The sequence below is a fragment of the Hemitrygon akajei genome, unplaced genomic scaffold, assembly GCF_048418815.1.
Source record: "Hemitrygon akajei unplaced genomic scaffold, sHemAka1.3 Scf000058, whole genome shotgun sequence".
NCBI lineage: Eukaryota > Metazoa > Chordata > Chondrichthyes > Myliobatiformes > Dasyatidae > Hemitrygon > Hemitrygon akajei.
The window spans coordinates 4,602,437-4,619,791 of NW_027331944.1; positions in this window are offsets into that span (position 1 = coordinate 4,602,437).

A 17,355-nucleotide genomic window follows, 5' to 3' on the forward strand; every position below is an offset into this window, starting at 1 on the left:
CACACACACACACACACACACACACACACACACACACACACACACACACACACACACACACACACTCACTAAACTTGGAAATCACCACCTCTCTTCCACACAAAAATTTTTAGTGGTATTGCCTTTCCCACTGTTTCTGTTCTCTCATTTAAACTATATATTCTTTTTAATTAAGCTATGTAGTATTTGAAGTATAAGTTGTAGCTATAAATGAAACTATCAGTATTATTGTTGTTGTAATATTATACCACAATAAGATTGACAAATGGACAAAATTAAATTGATGCGCTCACCAATTAGCGAGAGAAGTGACAGCGATGGGATGAGGCAATCCTTCTGATGTTGGGCCGGTATTCTGTTGTTGCAATCCTGAGGCTCTGACCGAGATGTGCATTGGAGAGTCTGTTTCTCTCCTGATTCTCGATAGAGTTCATGGAGGAAAACGATGACTCACATATGTACGTGGATGGGAACAGTGTGAGTTGGAGCATTGCAAAAGCTCTCGTGTTTTTGAATTGAGCTTGGGGAACCTTGTTGATCCAAATGTCACTCAGTACAAAGTCCTTGTGTTGTGCTTTGAACAAATCAGAAGTTCCCATTTCCAAGACCTCCATCTGAAGAGTTGCCTCATCTATGGAAGGCACCAGCCTTTTGGTCTCTGTAGTCCACCGGCCGTCAGCCGAAACGGAGCACGGCTGTCTCAGGGAGAGGAGGATAATCACCTTAGAGTTTGGGGGAGCTTTCAAATCGTTCCCTGAAGTTTTCTGACAGGCTTGTCACGAAATACCTCATCACTGGGTCCTCCCTCATTTCGTTCCTCTCGCAGAGGTGGAAAGTGCAACTTTCCACCGTGAGGAACGTAGAGAGCGCGCAGTGGCTCGAGCGCTCCACGGGGGTGGGTCAAGTGTACGGTGTGGGATGAGGTTAAAATAACTTAGAGCAGCGCGCGCCCTATTTACATGTTATGACAGGTGTGTTCACGGAAGTGCCAATGGGCCGGCGCGGTCCAGACATTTGGTTCACGCAGTATGGACATGGCCCGCGTTCCGCCTATTGGGGTTGTCTGGATTAGGTGATCGAAGGGATTTGGCCTTGGTATGTCATCAAAGACTGGGAAGAGTCTGGAACTGCAAGGTGGGGAGTATTCTGACTCATTCCATCACCGTCTAGTGTGCAGGCTCCAAAGCCCGGGATCGACAAAGATTGCAGACAGTTGTGGACACAATCACATCCATCACGCTACAAGCCTCACCATAATCCAGGACATCTTGAAAACGTTGTGCCTCCAGGAGCCCGGGTCCATAATTCAGGACCATCGCCATCGGCATTCGGAATATCCAAGCTTCCCATGAGAACCATTCGGAATATGCTCTCTTCCCATTAGTTAGAACCGCTCTATGCTCCCTTCTCATTACTACAATCTGGGATATGCTCCCCTCTCATTACTAGCTTCCCAGATATGCTCTTAACTCATTACCATCATTTGAGATATGCTCTCGTCTGTTTACTACTATCCGCGATATGCTGCTGTCTGATTACGACCATGCGGGATATGCTCTTCTCTCATTGCTACCAACCGGAATGTGCTCTCGTGTCATTGCTACCATCCGGAATCTGCTCTCGTGTCATTGCTACCATCCGGAATCTGCTCTCGTGTCATTGCTACCATCCGGAATCTGCTCTCGTGTCATTGCTACCATCCGGAATCTGCTCTCGTGTCATTGCTACCATCCGGAATCTGCTCTCGTGTCATTGCTACCATCCGGAAGAAGGTTCATGACACTGAAAACACACGCTCAACGATTTACCTGCAGCCTGTGCAATCGGACCCATGAATGCGCCCTCACAATTCAGCTTTTATTTGTTTGTTCAATTGCTTTTTTCTTATTTTCATTATTTATCCGTTCATTCGGTTGTTTGCGTATTTAAATAATTTGTACATTGATTTGTACGCCTGGCGTTTATGACAACAGTGATAGCAATTCTCTGAATTGGCAACCCCGATGGAGAAGGATACTCCATTGCTGGAGCGGCCATTGCTGGAGTGGGGAATTGTTAGAGAGGGCCGCCTTTAGTTAAACAGGTGCCGCGAACACGCTAGAACAAACGCAGGCACATGCTCGAAGTAAGCAATGACGTTTCTAGTAAGCTGATTTATTTTCACGGTTATTACATAGCTGGTGCTTTCTTCGGAAGTTTGAACGGGGCATGACTGTGCAAGCGCGTGAAAGTCGGCCTTTGAGGCAGCGGGAGAGTTTAAAAAGCGAGCGTATTAACGGAGCGGGCGACGTAGTGGAGGGCGGCGGAGTAGTGGGAGATAGAATAGGAAGGCTTTGGCTGGACAGGCTACGGCAAGCAGAGGCTGAGGACGAACTTGATCGGTGAGGTAAGGCCGAGTAAGCTCCTTTAATAACTCTAATTAACTTAGGAGTAGGTAATGAAGGCAGCAGTTCAGGGAGGCGAGTGCTCCGTTTGCAGTATGTGGGAAGTCAGGGCGAGCACAATTGTCCCTGATGACTACACCTGTAAAAGGTGCATCCAGCTGCAGCTCCTGACAAACCGTGTTAGGGAACTGGAGCTGGGGTTGGATGAACTGTTGATCATTCGTGAGGCAGAGGCAGAAATAAACAGTAGTTACAGGGAGATAGTCACCCCTATAAGTCAGGAGGCAGGTAGCTGGGTGACTGTCAGGAGACGGAAGGAAAATAGACTGAATGAGCAGAGCACCCCTGCGGCCGTTCCCATCAATAATAAGGATACCGTTTTGGATAATGTTGCTGGGGACGACCTATTAGGGTCAAGTTGCAGTGGTTGCGTCCCTGGCAGCGAGACTGGACCCTCAGCTCAGAAAGGAAGGAGGGAAAAGAGGAGAGCAGTAGTGATAGGGGATTCGATAGTTAGTGGCACATATAGGAGGTTCTGTGGAACAGATCGAGCATCCCGGCTGGTCTGTTGTCTCTCTGGTGCCAGGGTCCGCGATATCTCGGATCGAGTTCTCAGTATTCTCATGAGATAGGGTGAGCAGCCAGATGTCGTGGCTGAGGAGAGCAAGAAGTCAGCATTAGAAGGCCATGGCGAGTAGGGTAAAGGAAAACCCCAAGGCATTTTTCAATTATGTGAAGATCAAAAGGTTGACAGGAGTGAAGATAAGGCCGATTAGAGATAAAGGTCCTCAATGATTATTTCCTCAACCAGGTCCTCAATGAATATTTCTCTTCGGTATTCACCAATGAGAGGGAACTTGATGATGGTAAGGACAATATGAGTGAGGTTGATATTCTGGTGTCCCACAAGGATCGGTTCTGGGACCTGTACTTTTCGTGATTTTTATTAAAGTCTTGGATGTGGGGGTAGAAGGGTGGGTTGGCAAGTTTGCAGACGACACAAAGGTTGCTGGTGTTGTAGATAGTGTTGAGGATTGCCAACAGATCCTTGAAAGTTGCCTCACACGTAGATAGAGTAGGATGTTTTGGAGCATGTTGATATTAAGGGAGAGGTGCTGTTAAAATACATCAGGACAGAGAGTTCTGGGGCTAGACGGAATATTCCCCAGGCTGCTCTGCGAGGCGCGGGAAGAGATTGCTGAGCCTCTGGCTAGGATCGTTTTGTCCTCGTTGTCCACAGGAATGGTACCGGAGGATTGGAGGAAGGCGAATGTTGTCCCCTTGTTCAAAAAAGGTAGTAGGGATATTCCAGGTAATTATCGACCAGTGAGCTTTACATCTGTGGTCGGAAAGCCGTTGGAAAAGATTCTTAGAGATAGGATCTATAGGCATTTATAGAATCATGGTCTGATCAGGGACAGTCAGCATGGCTTTGTGAAGGGCAGATCGTGCCTTAACAAGCCTGATAGAGTTCTTTGAGGAGGTTAGCAGGCATATAGATGTGGAAGCATTGGAAAGGGTACAGAGGAGATTCACCAGCGTGCTGCCCGGTTTAGAGAGTATGGATTATGATCAGAGATTTATGGTGCTAGTTATTTGCACTTTGGAGAGAAGGACGATGAGAGGAGACATGACAGAGTCTTTAAGGAAAAGTTGGGAAATTCAAGGGGGATATTAGAGGAATGTTTTTCACTCAGAGAGTGGTTCGTGCGTGGAACGCAATGCCTGATTCAGTGGTGGAGGGAGATACACTCCTGAAGTTTAAGAGACTGTTTAACAGGTATTTGGAGGAATTTAAGATGCGTGTGTGTTTATATGGGGGACAAGGTTTAATGGTCGGTACAACATTGTGGGTCGGAGGGCCTGCAATGTGCTATGTTCTATGGTCTATGTTCTATAGAGAAGATACAGAGTTTTTTTGACCGTTGAATTTGAATTGCTGTAAAAAATGAGGAGATGATTTCCACAACTTCCCATTCTGTTTTCTATTATTAGCAGACGGCGTAGTTTTAGACACTGTTACATTGCAAACGAATGCAATTGCAACATACACCTTCCCTTCCTCCAGTACCAGCAGGTAATGGCCGATGTGTGCACTGTCTGTAGAATGCAGCACAGTTGCTCGCCAGGGCTATTCTGCGAGAACATTCGGACCACCATTCACACCACTACCAACTACCTCACCCCCAACTAACAACCGTGTTCGCCCAGAGGGCGAAGGTCAGCAAGGAAAATGAGGAACAAGTCGATTGCACAAGGAAAGTTGAATGAGGCTTGGCAGGGTCACAGACCTCCTGTCTCTCTGCAAGTGGGTGCGGCCTCTGCTGTGCAGCTCCCCAGTACAGGGTTCAATCGCAGTGTGTGTGTGTGTGTGTGTGTGTGTGTGTGTGTGTGTGTGTGTGTGTGTGTGTGTGTGTGTGTGTGTGTGTGTGTGTGTGTGTAATATACATACGCACTATACAACATATACATCACAGAACATTACAGCACAGAAACAGGCCTTTTGGCTCTTCTTGGATCTGCCGTACCATTTCTCTGCCTAGTCCCACTGACCTGCACCCGGCCCATATCCCTCCAAACACCTGTCATCCATGCAGCTGTTCAAGTTTTTCTTAAATGTTAAAAGTGAGCCTGCATTTCCGACTTCATCTGGCAGCTCATTCCACACTTTCACCACTCTCTGTATGATGAAGCTCCACACCCCAATGTTCCCTTTAAACTTTTTCCCCTTCGCCCTTAACCCACGTCCTCTTGTTTTTGTTTTGTTTTTCTCCCCTAGCCTCAGCGGGGAAAGCCTGATTGCATTCCTTCTATCTATACCCATCATACATTTATATAACTCTATCAAGTCTCCCCTCATTCGTCTACGCTCCAGGGAATAATATCCTAACCTATTCAAGTTTTCTCTGTAGCTCAGTTGCTGAAGTCCCGTCAACATTCTTGTAAACCATCTCGGCACTCTGTCAACCTTATTAACATCCTTCCTCCAATCCGGTGACCAACACTGCTAACAGTAGTCCAAACTCGGCCTCACCAAGGCCTTATCCAACTTCACAATAACATTCCAACTCTTATACTCAGTACTTTGATTAATAAAGGACAATGTACCAAAAGCTTTCTGTGCTGCTCTATCTACCTGTGACGCCACTTTTAGGGAACTTTGTTTCTGTGTTACTAGATCCCTCTGTTCTACTGCACTGCTCAGTGCCTTCCCATTTACCTTGGATCTTATACCTTGGGGTTTCCTTCCAAAGTGCAATACCTCTCATCGGCCTGCATTAAACTCAATCTGCGATTTCTCAGCCCATTTTTGCAGCTTTTTCAGATCCCTCTGCAAGCGTTCAAAACCTTCCTCACTCTCCACTACACCTCGAGTCTTTGTGCCATCAGCAAATTTGCGGATCCAATTTACCACATTATCATGCAGATCATTGATTTGGATAACAAATAACAATGGACCCAGCACTGATCTCTGCGGCACACCACTAGTCACAGGCCTCCACTCAGAGAAGCAGTCCTCCACTACCACTCTGTGTCTTCTCCCATTGAGCCAATGGCTCATGCAATTTACACCATCACCATGTGTCCCCAGCGTCTGTATCTTCCGAACTAACTTCCCATGCGGGACCTTGTCAAAGGCCTTACTGAAGTCCACGTAGACAACATTCACTGCCTTCCCTTCATCCACTTTCCTTCTAACCGCCACGAAAAGCTAAGAGATTTGTTAAACATGACTTACTACTCATAAGCCGTGTTGACTCTCTGTAATAAGTCGCTGTCTATATGAATACTAATAGATCCTATCTCTTAGTACTCCTTCCAATAGTTTATCTACAACTGACTACAAACCTACCGGCCTAAGATTATCCTTCACCTTGACTGTCTGAGCTACCTCATGTCTTCCTTCAGCCCTCCTGAGTTCTTTCTTAAGTATTTTTGGACATTTTTTATACTCCTCAAATACCTTTTTTGCTCCCTGCTTTCTATACATGTTATACATTTCCCTCCTCTTCTCTATCAGAGTTCCAATATTCCTTGAGAACCAAGGTTCCTTATCCTGATTCACTTTGATTATAATCCTGACAGGAACATAAAGACTCTGTACTCTCACAATTTCTCCTTTCAAGGCCTCCTACTTACCAACGGCATCCCTGCCAAAGAACAACCTGTCCAAATCCACGTTTTTTATATCCTTCCTCATTTCTTCAAAATTGGCCTTTTTCGAGATTACAACCTCAAACCGAGGACCAGGTCTATCGTTATTCATGATCAGGTTGAAACTAATGGTGTTATGATCCCTGGAACCGTAGTGTTCCACTACACACACTTGCCTCACCAGTCCTAACTCGTTTCCTAATGGGAGATGTAATATTGCATCCTCTCTAGTCGGTATCTCTATATATTTTTAAAATTTTTTTTCCCCTCTTTATTGTTTCAGAATAATTCCTAATTGCCATATCCATTATTATTTTATGATCAGTCAACACATTTTGGATAGCTGAACTTTGACCCATCTGTGATAGTTATGTTTTTGGCCATTACAAGGCATTCATTTCTGTTTATTTCTCACAAGATTCTAGTTTCACAGCCCAAAATGATTTGGGCTGGAACTGATAACATATCTCCACATATATTTCTCTTTTTTTTATATAGGGAAGTTAGGGGGGAGGAGTTAAGGGGAGGGGGGATGGGATACACACATTTTTTTTCCACTCTTGTAATTACTTAAAAATGCAATTAAATAAAATTTATATTAAAAAAAGCATGAACGTCATGAACTTTGTTGTACTAGACTTTTGGAAAGTTTTAAACAAGTTTTGAGGTTTGCTAAAGTTTGCACAGAGGTATTTCAGCAATAGTTAAATTATTGTGGGTATCTCTATATATTGATGGAAACATGGGAAACAAGCCGAGTTGCAGGAAACTTGCTGGGTGATTGGTGTGTGTCCTATGTTTTAGTAATTACGACATCCCTGTGAAACTGATTCAATGCTTGAGGGTCTGTTGAGAATGCCCCCCGTGAGGTGTCAATACGCTGTGCATTACAACCGTCAGTCCTGATGGATAAACAAACCATTACTAACATGGACCTGTAAAACAGTCAGCATGTATTTCACCATGAACTGGCCTGTGGGGTGGTGGGGGAGTGATCGATGGAGAAGGAACTGCGTTATTTTGAGAGTATTCATGGTACAATTGAACTTCTGAAGAACCTATGAGGAAGTAATGACCACAGTTTCGTCTTTCTGACTTATCTAATATTAGCAGACTGTGAGGTGTTAAACCCTGCTACAGAGCAAACGAATGCAATTGCAACATGCACCGTCCCTTGCTCCAGTACCAGCAGGTAATGGCCGATGTGGGCAGTGTCTGTAGAATGCAGCACAGTTGCTCGCCAGGGCTATTCTGCGAGAACATTCGGACCACCATTCACACCACTACCAACAACCCCAACCCCCAATTAACAAACCTGCTCGCACAGAGGGCGAAGGTCAGCAGGAAAATGAGGAACAAGGCGATTAAACTTCACTTTTGACAGCAAGACAGTCTTTTGGACTGCACGGAGAGACAATATTCTTTCTCGGTGCCCATTCCCTTCAGGAAAGATGAACGAGACATTGCGGGGTCACAGTCCTCCTGTCCCTCTGCAAGAATGGTCACAGTGGGTGCGGCCTCTGCTGTGCAGCTCCCCAGTACAGGGTTCAATCGCAGTGTGTGTGTGTGTGTGTGTGTGTGTGTGTGTGTGTGTGTGTGTGTGTGTGTGTGTGTGTGTGTGTGTGTGTGTGCGTGCGTTTGTGTGCGTGTGTGTGTGTGTGTGTGTGTGTGTGTGTGTGTGTGTGTGTAATATACATACGCACAATACAACATATTCATCACAGAACGTTGCTGTATAGAAAAAAGGCCTTTTGGCCTTTCTTGGCTCTGCCGTACCATTTTTCTGCCATGTCCCACTGACCTGCACCCGGCCCATATCCCTCCAAACACCTCTCATCCGTGTAGCTGTTCAAGTACTTCTTATATGTTAAAAGTGAGCCTACATTTAACACTTCATCGGGCAGCTCATTCCACACTTTCACCACTCTCTGTATGATGAAGCCCCCCCCCATGTTCATTTCAATCTTTTCCCTCTTCACCCTTAACCCATGTCCTCCTGTTTTTTTCTCCTCTAGTCACAGTGGAGAAAGCCTGATTGCATTAATTCTATCTGTTGCCAAAATTATTTTAAATGCCTCTATCAAGTCTCCTCACATTCTTCTCCGCTCCAGGGAATAAAGTCCGAACTTATTCAACCTTTCTTCCTGTACTTTCGATTGTATCTTCCTAACTAACCCCCCATGCGGGACCCTGTCAAAGGTCTTACTGAAGTCAGCGCAGACAAGATCTCCTGATTTCCTACATTTGCTTTCCTTCTAACCTCCTCGAAACTTTAATAGATTTGTTAAACATGACCTGCTACGCACAAAGTTGTGTTGTCTCGTCCTAATAGGTCCCAGTCTATCTGAATACTTATAGATCCTATCTCTTAGTACTCCTTCCAATAGATTATCTACTACTGACTACAAACCTACCGGCCTAAGATTACCTTTCACCTTGTCTGCCTGAGCTACCTCACGTCTTCTTTTAGCCCTCCTGAGTTCTTTCTTAGGTATTTTTGGGACTTTTTAAATATTCCTCAACTACTTTCGTTGCTCCCTGTTTTCTATGCATGTTATACGTCTCCCTCTTCTTCTCTATCAGAGTTCCAATATCCCGAGAGAACCAAATTTCCTTATCCTTATTCACTTTGCTCTTAATCCTGACAGGAACATAAAGACTCTGTACTCTCAAAATTTCTCCTTTCAAGACCTCATACTTATGAACGACATCCGTGCCAAAGAACAACCTGTCCAAATCCACGTTTTTTATATACTTCCTCATTTCTTCAAAATTGGCTTTTTTCCTGTTTACAACCACAAACCAATAACCAGGTCTATCGTCATCCATGATCAAGATGAAACTAATGGTGTTATGATCCCTGGAACCGAAGTGTTCCCCTACACACACTTGCGTCACCTGTCCTAACTCATTTCCTAATTGGAGATCTAATATTGCATCCACTCTAACCGGTACCTTTATATACTGATGGAAACATGGGAAACAAACCGATTCGCAGGAAACTTGCTGGGTGATTGGTTGTGTGTCCTATGTTTTAGTAATGACTACATCCATGAGAAACTGATTCAATGCTTGAAAGTCTGTTGAGAATGGCTCCCGTGAGGTGAGTATTAAAACCGTCAGTCCTGATGGATAAAAAAACTATTACTAACATGGACCTGTAAAACAGTCAGCATGTATTTCACCATGAACTGGCCTGTGGGGTGGTGGGGGAGTGATCGATGGAGAAGGAACTGCGTTATTTTGAGAGTATTCATGGTACAATTGAACTTCTGAAGAACCTATGAGGAAGTAATGACCACAGTTTCGTCTTTCTGACTTATCTAATATTAGCAGACTGTGAGGTGTTAAACTCTGCTACAGAACAAACGAATTCAATTGCAACATGCACCGTCCCTTGCTCCAGTACCAGCAGGTAATGGCCGATGTGTGCACTGTCTGTAGAATGCAGCACAGTTACTCGACAGGGCTATTCTGCAAGAACATTCGGACCACCATTCACACCACTACCAAGTACCCCACCCCCAACTAACAACCCTGCTGGCACAGAGGGCGAAGGTCAGCAAGAAAAATGAGGAACAAGGCGATTAAACGTCACTTTTGCCAGCAAGACAATCTTTTGGACTCCACGGAGAGACAATATTCTTTCTCGCTGCCCATTCCCTTCAGGAAAGATGAACGAGACATTGCAGGGTCACAGTCCTCCTGTCCCTCTGCAAGAATGGTCACAGTGGGTGCGGCCTCTGCTGTGCAGCTCCCCAGTAACAGGGTTCAATCGCAGTGTGTGTGTGTGTGTGTGTGTGTGTGTGTGTGTGTGTGTGTGTGTGTGTGTGTGTGTGTGTGTGTGTGTGTGTGTGTGTGTGTAATATACATACGCACTATACAACATATACATCACAGAACGTTGCAGCATAGAAATAGGCCTTTTGGCCTTCCTTGGCTTCTGCCGTACCATTTCTCTGCCATGTCCCACTGACCTGCACCCGGCCCATATCCCTCCAAACACCTCTCATCCGTGTAGCTGTTCAAGTTCTTCTTAAATGTTAAAAGTGAGCCTACATTTACCACTTCATCTGGCAGCTCATTCCACACTTTCACCACTCTCTGTATGATGAAGCCCCCCCTCCCATGTTCATTTCAATCTTTTCCCCCTTCACCCTTAACCCATGTCCTCTTGTTATTTTTCTCCTCTAGCCTCAGTGGAGAAAGCCTGATTGCATTAATTCTATCTATTGCTAAAATTATTTCATATACCTCTATCAAGTCTCCCAAAAATCTTCTCCTCTCCAGGGACTAAAGTCCTAACCGATTCAACCTTTCTTTCTGTTCTGTCGACTATCTTCCTAACTAACCCCTCATACGGGACCCTGTCAAAGGCCTTACTGAAGTCCACGCAGACAACATCTACTGATTTCCTGCATTTGCTTTCCTTCTAACCTCCTGGAAAATTAATAGATTTGTTAAACATGACCTACTATGCACAAAGTCGTGTCGACTCGCCCTAATAAGTCCCTGTCTATCTAAATACTTATAGATCCTATCTCCTAGTACTCCTTCCAATAATTTATCGACTACTGACTACAAACCTAGCGGTCTATAATTTCCCTTACTAACTTTGGAGCATTTTTAAGCAGCGGTACAAAATGAGCTATCCTCCAATCCTCTGGCAGGTCACCCATAGCTGCCACCATTTTAAATAAATCTGCCAGGACCCCTGCAATTTCAACACTAGGTTCCTTCAAGGTCGGAGGGAAAACCCAATCAGATCCTGGGAATTTATCTACTCTGATTTGCCGCAAGATAGCAAGCACCTCCTCCTCTTCAATAAGTATAGGTTCCATGACCTCACTACCTGTTTGCCTTATTTTCATTGACTCCATGCCAGTTTCCTTAGTAAATACAGACGCAACAAACCCATTAAAGGTCTCCCCCATTTCTTTTGGTTCCATGCATAGCCGACCACTCTGATCTTCAAGAGCACCAGCCTTATCCCTTACTATCCTTTTCCTCTTAATATATCTGTAGAAGCACTTTGGATTATCATTCACCTTGACTGCCAAAGCTACCTCATGTCTTCTTTAAGCCCTCCTGATTTCTTTCCTAAATATTATTGCACATTTTATACACATCAAGTACCTTATTTGCTCCGTTTCCTTTTTATGTTATACATCTCTCTCTTCCTCTTTACCAGAGTTTCACTATAGCGAGAGAACCAATGTTCCTTAACCTTAATCACTTTGCTTTTAATCCTGACTGGAACATACAAACTCTGTACTGTCAAAATTTCCCCTTTCAAGGCCTCCTACTTACCAACGACATCCTTGGCAAAGAACAACCTGTCCAAATCCACGTTTTTTATATCCTTCCTCATTTCTTCAAAATTCGCCTTTTTTTTCCAGTTTAGAAGCTCAACCCAAGCATCATGTCTATCGTCACTCATGATCAAGTTGAAACTAATACTGTTATGATCCCTGGAACCAAAGTGTTCCCCTGCAAACATTTCTGTCACCTGACCTAACTTGTTTCCTATTAGGAGATTTAATATTGCATCCTCTCTAGTCGGTACATCTATATATAGATGGAAACATGGGAAACAAGCCGAGTTGCAGGAAACTTGCTGGGTGATGGGTGTGTGTCCTATGTTTTAATAATTACTGCAGCCCCGTGAAAATGATTCAATGCTTGAGAGTCTGTTGAGAATGGCTCCCATGTGGTGTCAATACGCTGTGTATTACAACCAACAGTGCTGATGGATAAACAAGCTATTACAGACTTAGATCTGTGAAACAGTCAGTATGTTTTTCAACATGATCTGGCCTGTGGGGTAGGGGGTGAGTGATCGATGGAGGAGGAACTGGGTTGTTTTGAGAGTATTCCTGGTTCAATTGAACTGCTGAAGAACCTATGAGGAAGTAATGACCACAGTTTCGTCTTTATGACTTACCTATTATTAGCAGACTGTGAGGTGTTAAACTCTGCTACAGAGCAAACGAATGCAATTGCAACATGCACCGTCCCTTGCTCCAGTACCAGCAGGGAATGGCCGATGTGTGCACTGTCTATAGAATGCAGCACAGTTACTCGCCAGGGCTATTCTGCGAGAACATTCGGACCACCATTTACACCACTACCAAATACCTCACCCCCAACTAACAACCGTGTTCGCCCAGAGGGCGAAGGTCAGCAAGGAAAATGAGGAACAAGCCGGTTAAACGTCACTTTTGCCTGCAAGACAATCTTTTGGACTCCACGGAGAGACAATATTCTTTCTCGCTGCCCATTCCCTTCATGAAAGATGAAGGAGACATTGCAGGGTCACAGTCCTCCTGTCCCTCTGCAAGAATGGTCACAGCGGGTGCGGCCTCTGCTGTGCAGCTCCCCAGTACAGGGTTCAATCTCAGTGTGTGTGTGTGTGTGTGTGTGTGTGTGTGTGTGTGTGTGTGTGTGTGTGTGTGTGTGTGTGTGTGTGTGTGTGTGTGTGTGTGTGTGTGTGTGTGTGTAATATACATATCTACCGTAGAACCACACAACATTACAGCACAGAAACAGGCCTTTTGGCCCTTCCTGGCTCTGCCCTACCATTTCTCTGCCATGTCCCACCGACCTGCAACCGGCCCATATTCCTCCAGACACCTCTCACCTCTGTAGCTGTTCAAGTTTTTTCTTAAATGTTAAAAGTGAGACTGCATTTCCCACTTCATCTGGCAGCTCATTCCACACTTCCACCAATCTCTGTATGATGAATCTCCACCATCCAATGTTCCCTTTAAACTTCTCCCCCGTCACCGTTAACCCATGTCCTCCTGTTTTTGTTTCTCCCCTAGCTTCAGTGGAGAAAGCCTGACTGCATTTCTTCTATCTAACCCCAACATAATTTTATGCCCCTCTATCAAATCACCCCTCATTCTTCTACATTCCAGTGAATATAGACCTATCCTGTTCAACCTTTCACTGTAACTCAGTTTCTCATGTCCCGGCAACATCATTGTAAACCTTCTCTGCACACTTCCAAACTTATTAACATCCTTCAACTAATTTGGAGACCAAAACTGCACACAATACTCCAAATTCGGCCTCACCAATACCGCGTACAACCTCGACATAACATTCCAACTCTTATAATCAATACTCTGATTTATAAAGGCCAATGTAGCAATAGTTCTCTTTTCTAACCTATCTACCTGTTATGCCACCTTTAGGGAATTCTGTATCTGTATTCTTAGATCCCTCTGTTCCACTGCACTCCTCAGTGCCTACCATTTACCTTGTATGTTTCTCCTTGCTTTTTCCTTCCAAAGTGCAATACCTCACACTTGTCTGTATGAATCTCCATCTGCCAGTTTTCAGCCCATTTTTGCAGCTAGTCCAGATCCCTCTGAAAGCATTGAAAACCTTCTACACTGTCCACTTCAACTGCAATTTTTGTATAATCAGAAAATTTGCAGATCCAAATTACCACATTATCATCCAGATCATTGATTTGGATAACATATAACAATGGACCCAGCACTGATCCCTGTGGCACACCACTAGTCACAGGCCTCCACTCAGAGAAGAAGTCCTCCACTACCACTCTCTGGCTTCTCCCATTGAGCCAATGGCTAATGCAATTTACACCCTCACCTTGTGTCCCCAGCGTCTGTGTCTTCCGAACTAACTTCCCATGCGGGACCTTGTCAAAGGCCTTACTGAATTCCACGTAGACAACATCCACTGCCATCCACTTTCCTTCTAACCACCACGAAAAGCTAATAGATTTGTTAAACATGACTTACTACTCACAAGCCGTGTTGACTCTCTGTAATAAGTCGCTGTCTATATGAATACTAATAGATCCTATCTCTTAGTACTCCTTCCAATAGTTTATCCACAACTGACTACAAACCTACCGGCCTAAGATTATCCTTCACCTTGACTGCCTGAGCTACCTCATGTCTTCTTTCAGCCCTCCTGAGTTCTTTCTTAAGTATTTTTGGACATTTTTTATACTCCTCAAATACCTTATTTGCTCCCTGCTTTCTATACATGTTATACATTTCCCTCCTCTTCTCTATCAGAGTTCCAATATTCCTTGAGAACCAAGGTTCTTTATCCTGATTCACTTTGATTTTAATCCTGACAGGAACATACAAACTCTGTACTCTCACAATTTCTCCTTTCAAGGCCTCCTACTTACCAACGGCATCCCTGCCAAAGAACAACCTGTCCAAATCCACGCTTTTTATATCCTTCCTCATTTCTTCAAATTTGGCCTTTTTCTAGATTACAACCTCAAACCGAGGACCAGGTCTATCGTTATTCATGATCAAGTTGAAACTAATGGTGTTATGATCCCTGGAACCGTAGTGTTCCACTACACACACTTGCCTCACCTGTCCTAACTTGTTTTCTAATGGGAGATGTAATATTGCAAACTCTCTAGTCGGTATCTCTATATATTGATGGAAACATGGGAAACACACCGAGTTGCAGGAAACTTGCTGGGTGATTGGTGTGTGTCCTATGTTTTAGTAATTACGACATCCCTGTGAAACTGATTCAATGCTTGAGAGCCTGTTGAGAATGGCTCCCGTGAGGTGTCAATACACTGTGTATTACAACCGACAGTGCTGATGGATAAACAAGCTATTACAGACTTAGATCTGTGAAACAGTCAGTATGTTTTTCAACATGATCTGGCCTGTGGGGTAGGGGGTGAGTGATCGATGGAGGAGGAACTGGGTTGTTTTGAGAGTATTCCTGGTTCAATTGAACTGCTGAAGAACCTATGAGGAAGTAATGACCACAGTTTCGTCTTTCTGACTTACCTATTATTAGCAGACTGTGAGGTGTTAAACTCTGCTACAGAGCAAACGAATGCAATTGCAACTTGCACCTTCCCTTCCTCCAGTACCAGCAGGTAATGGCCGATGTGTGCAGTGTCTATAGAATGCAGCACAGTTACTCGCCAGGGCTATTCTGCGAGAACATTCGGACCACCATTCACACCACTACCAAATACCTCACCCCCAACTAACAACCGTGTTCGCCCAGAGGGCGAAGGTCAGCAAGGAAAATGAGGAACAAGCCGGTTAAACGTCACTTTTGCCAGCAAGACAATCTTTTGGACTCCACGGAGAGACAATATTCTTTCTCGCTGCCCATTCCCTTCAGGAAAGAAGAAGGAGACATTGCAGGGTCACAGTCCTCCAGTCCCTCTGCAAGAATGGTCACAGCGGGTGCGGCCTCTGCTGTGCAGCTCCCCAGTACAGGGTTCAATCTCAGTGTGTGTGTGTGTGTGTGTGTGTGTGTGTGTGTGTGTGTGTGTGTGTGTGTGTGTGTGTGTGTGTGTGTGTGTGTGTGTGTGTGTGTGTGTGTGTGTGTGTGTGTGTGTGTGTGTGTGTGTGTGTGTAATATACATATCTACCGTAGAACCACACAACATTACAGCACAGAAACAGGCCTTTTGGCCCTTCCTGGCTCTGCCCTACCATTTCTCTGCCATGTCCCACCGACCTGCAACCGGCCCATATTCCTCCAGACACCTCTCACCTCTGTAGCTGTTCAAGTTTTTTCTTAAATGTTAAAAGTGAGACTGCATTTCCCACTTCATCTGGCAGCTCATTCCACACTTCCACCAATCTCTGTATGATGAATCTCCACCATCCAATGTTCCCTTTAAACTTCTCCCCCGTCACCGTTAACCCATGTCCTCCTGTTTTTGTTTCTCCCCTAGCTTCAGTGGAGAAAGCCTGACTGCATTTCTTCTATCTAACCCCAACATAATTTTATGCCCCTCTATCAAATCACCCCTCATTCTTCTACATTCCAGTGAATATAGACCTATCCTGTTCAACCTTTCACTGTAACTCAGTTTCTCATGTCCCGGCAACATCATTGTAAACCTTCTCTGCACACTTCCAAACTTATTAACATCCTTCAACTAATTTGGAGACCAAAACTGCACACAATACTCCAAATTCGGCCTCACCAATACCGCGTACAACCTCGACATAACATTCCAACTCTTATAATCAATACTCTGATTTATAAAGGCCAATGTAGCAATAGTTCTCTTTTCTAACCTATCTACCTGTTATGCCACCTTTAGGGAATTCTGTATCTGTATTCTTAGATCCCTCTGTTCCACTGCACTCCTCAGTGCCTACCATTTACCTTGTATGTTTCTCCTTGCTTTTTCCTTCCAAAGTGCAATACCTCACACTTGTCTGTATGAATCTCCATCTGCCAGTTTTCAGCCCATTTTTGCAGCTAGTCCAGATCCCTCTGAAAGCATTGAAAACCTTCTACACTGTCCACTTCAACTGCAATTTTTGTATAATCAGAAAATTTGCAGATCCAAATTACCACATTATCATCCAGATCATTGATTTGGATAACATATAACAATGGACCCAGCACTGATCCCTGTGGCACACCACTAGTCACAGGCCTCCACTCAGAGAAGAAGTCCTCCACTACCACTCTCTGGCTTCTCCCATTGAGCCAATGGCTAATGCAATTTACACCCTCACCTTGTGTCCCCAGCGTCTGTGTCTTCCGAACTAACTTCCCATGCGGGACCTTGTCAAAGGCCTTACTGAATTCCACGTAGACAACATCCACTGCCATCCACTTTCCTTCTAACCACCACGAAAAGCTAATAGATTTGTTAAACATGACTTACTACTCACAAGCCGTGTTGACTCTCTGTAATAAGTCGCTGTCTATATGAATACTAATAGATCCTATCTCTTAGTACTCCTTCCAATAGTTTATCCACAACTGACTACAAACCTACCGGCCTAAGATTATCCTTCACCTTGACTGCCTGAGC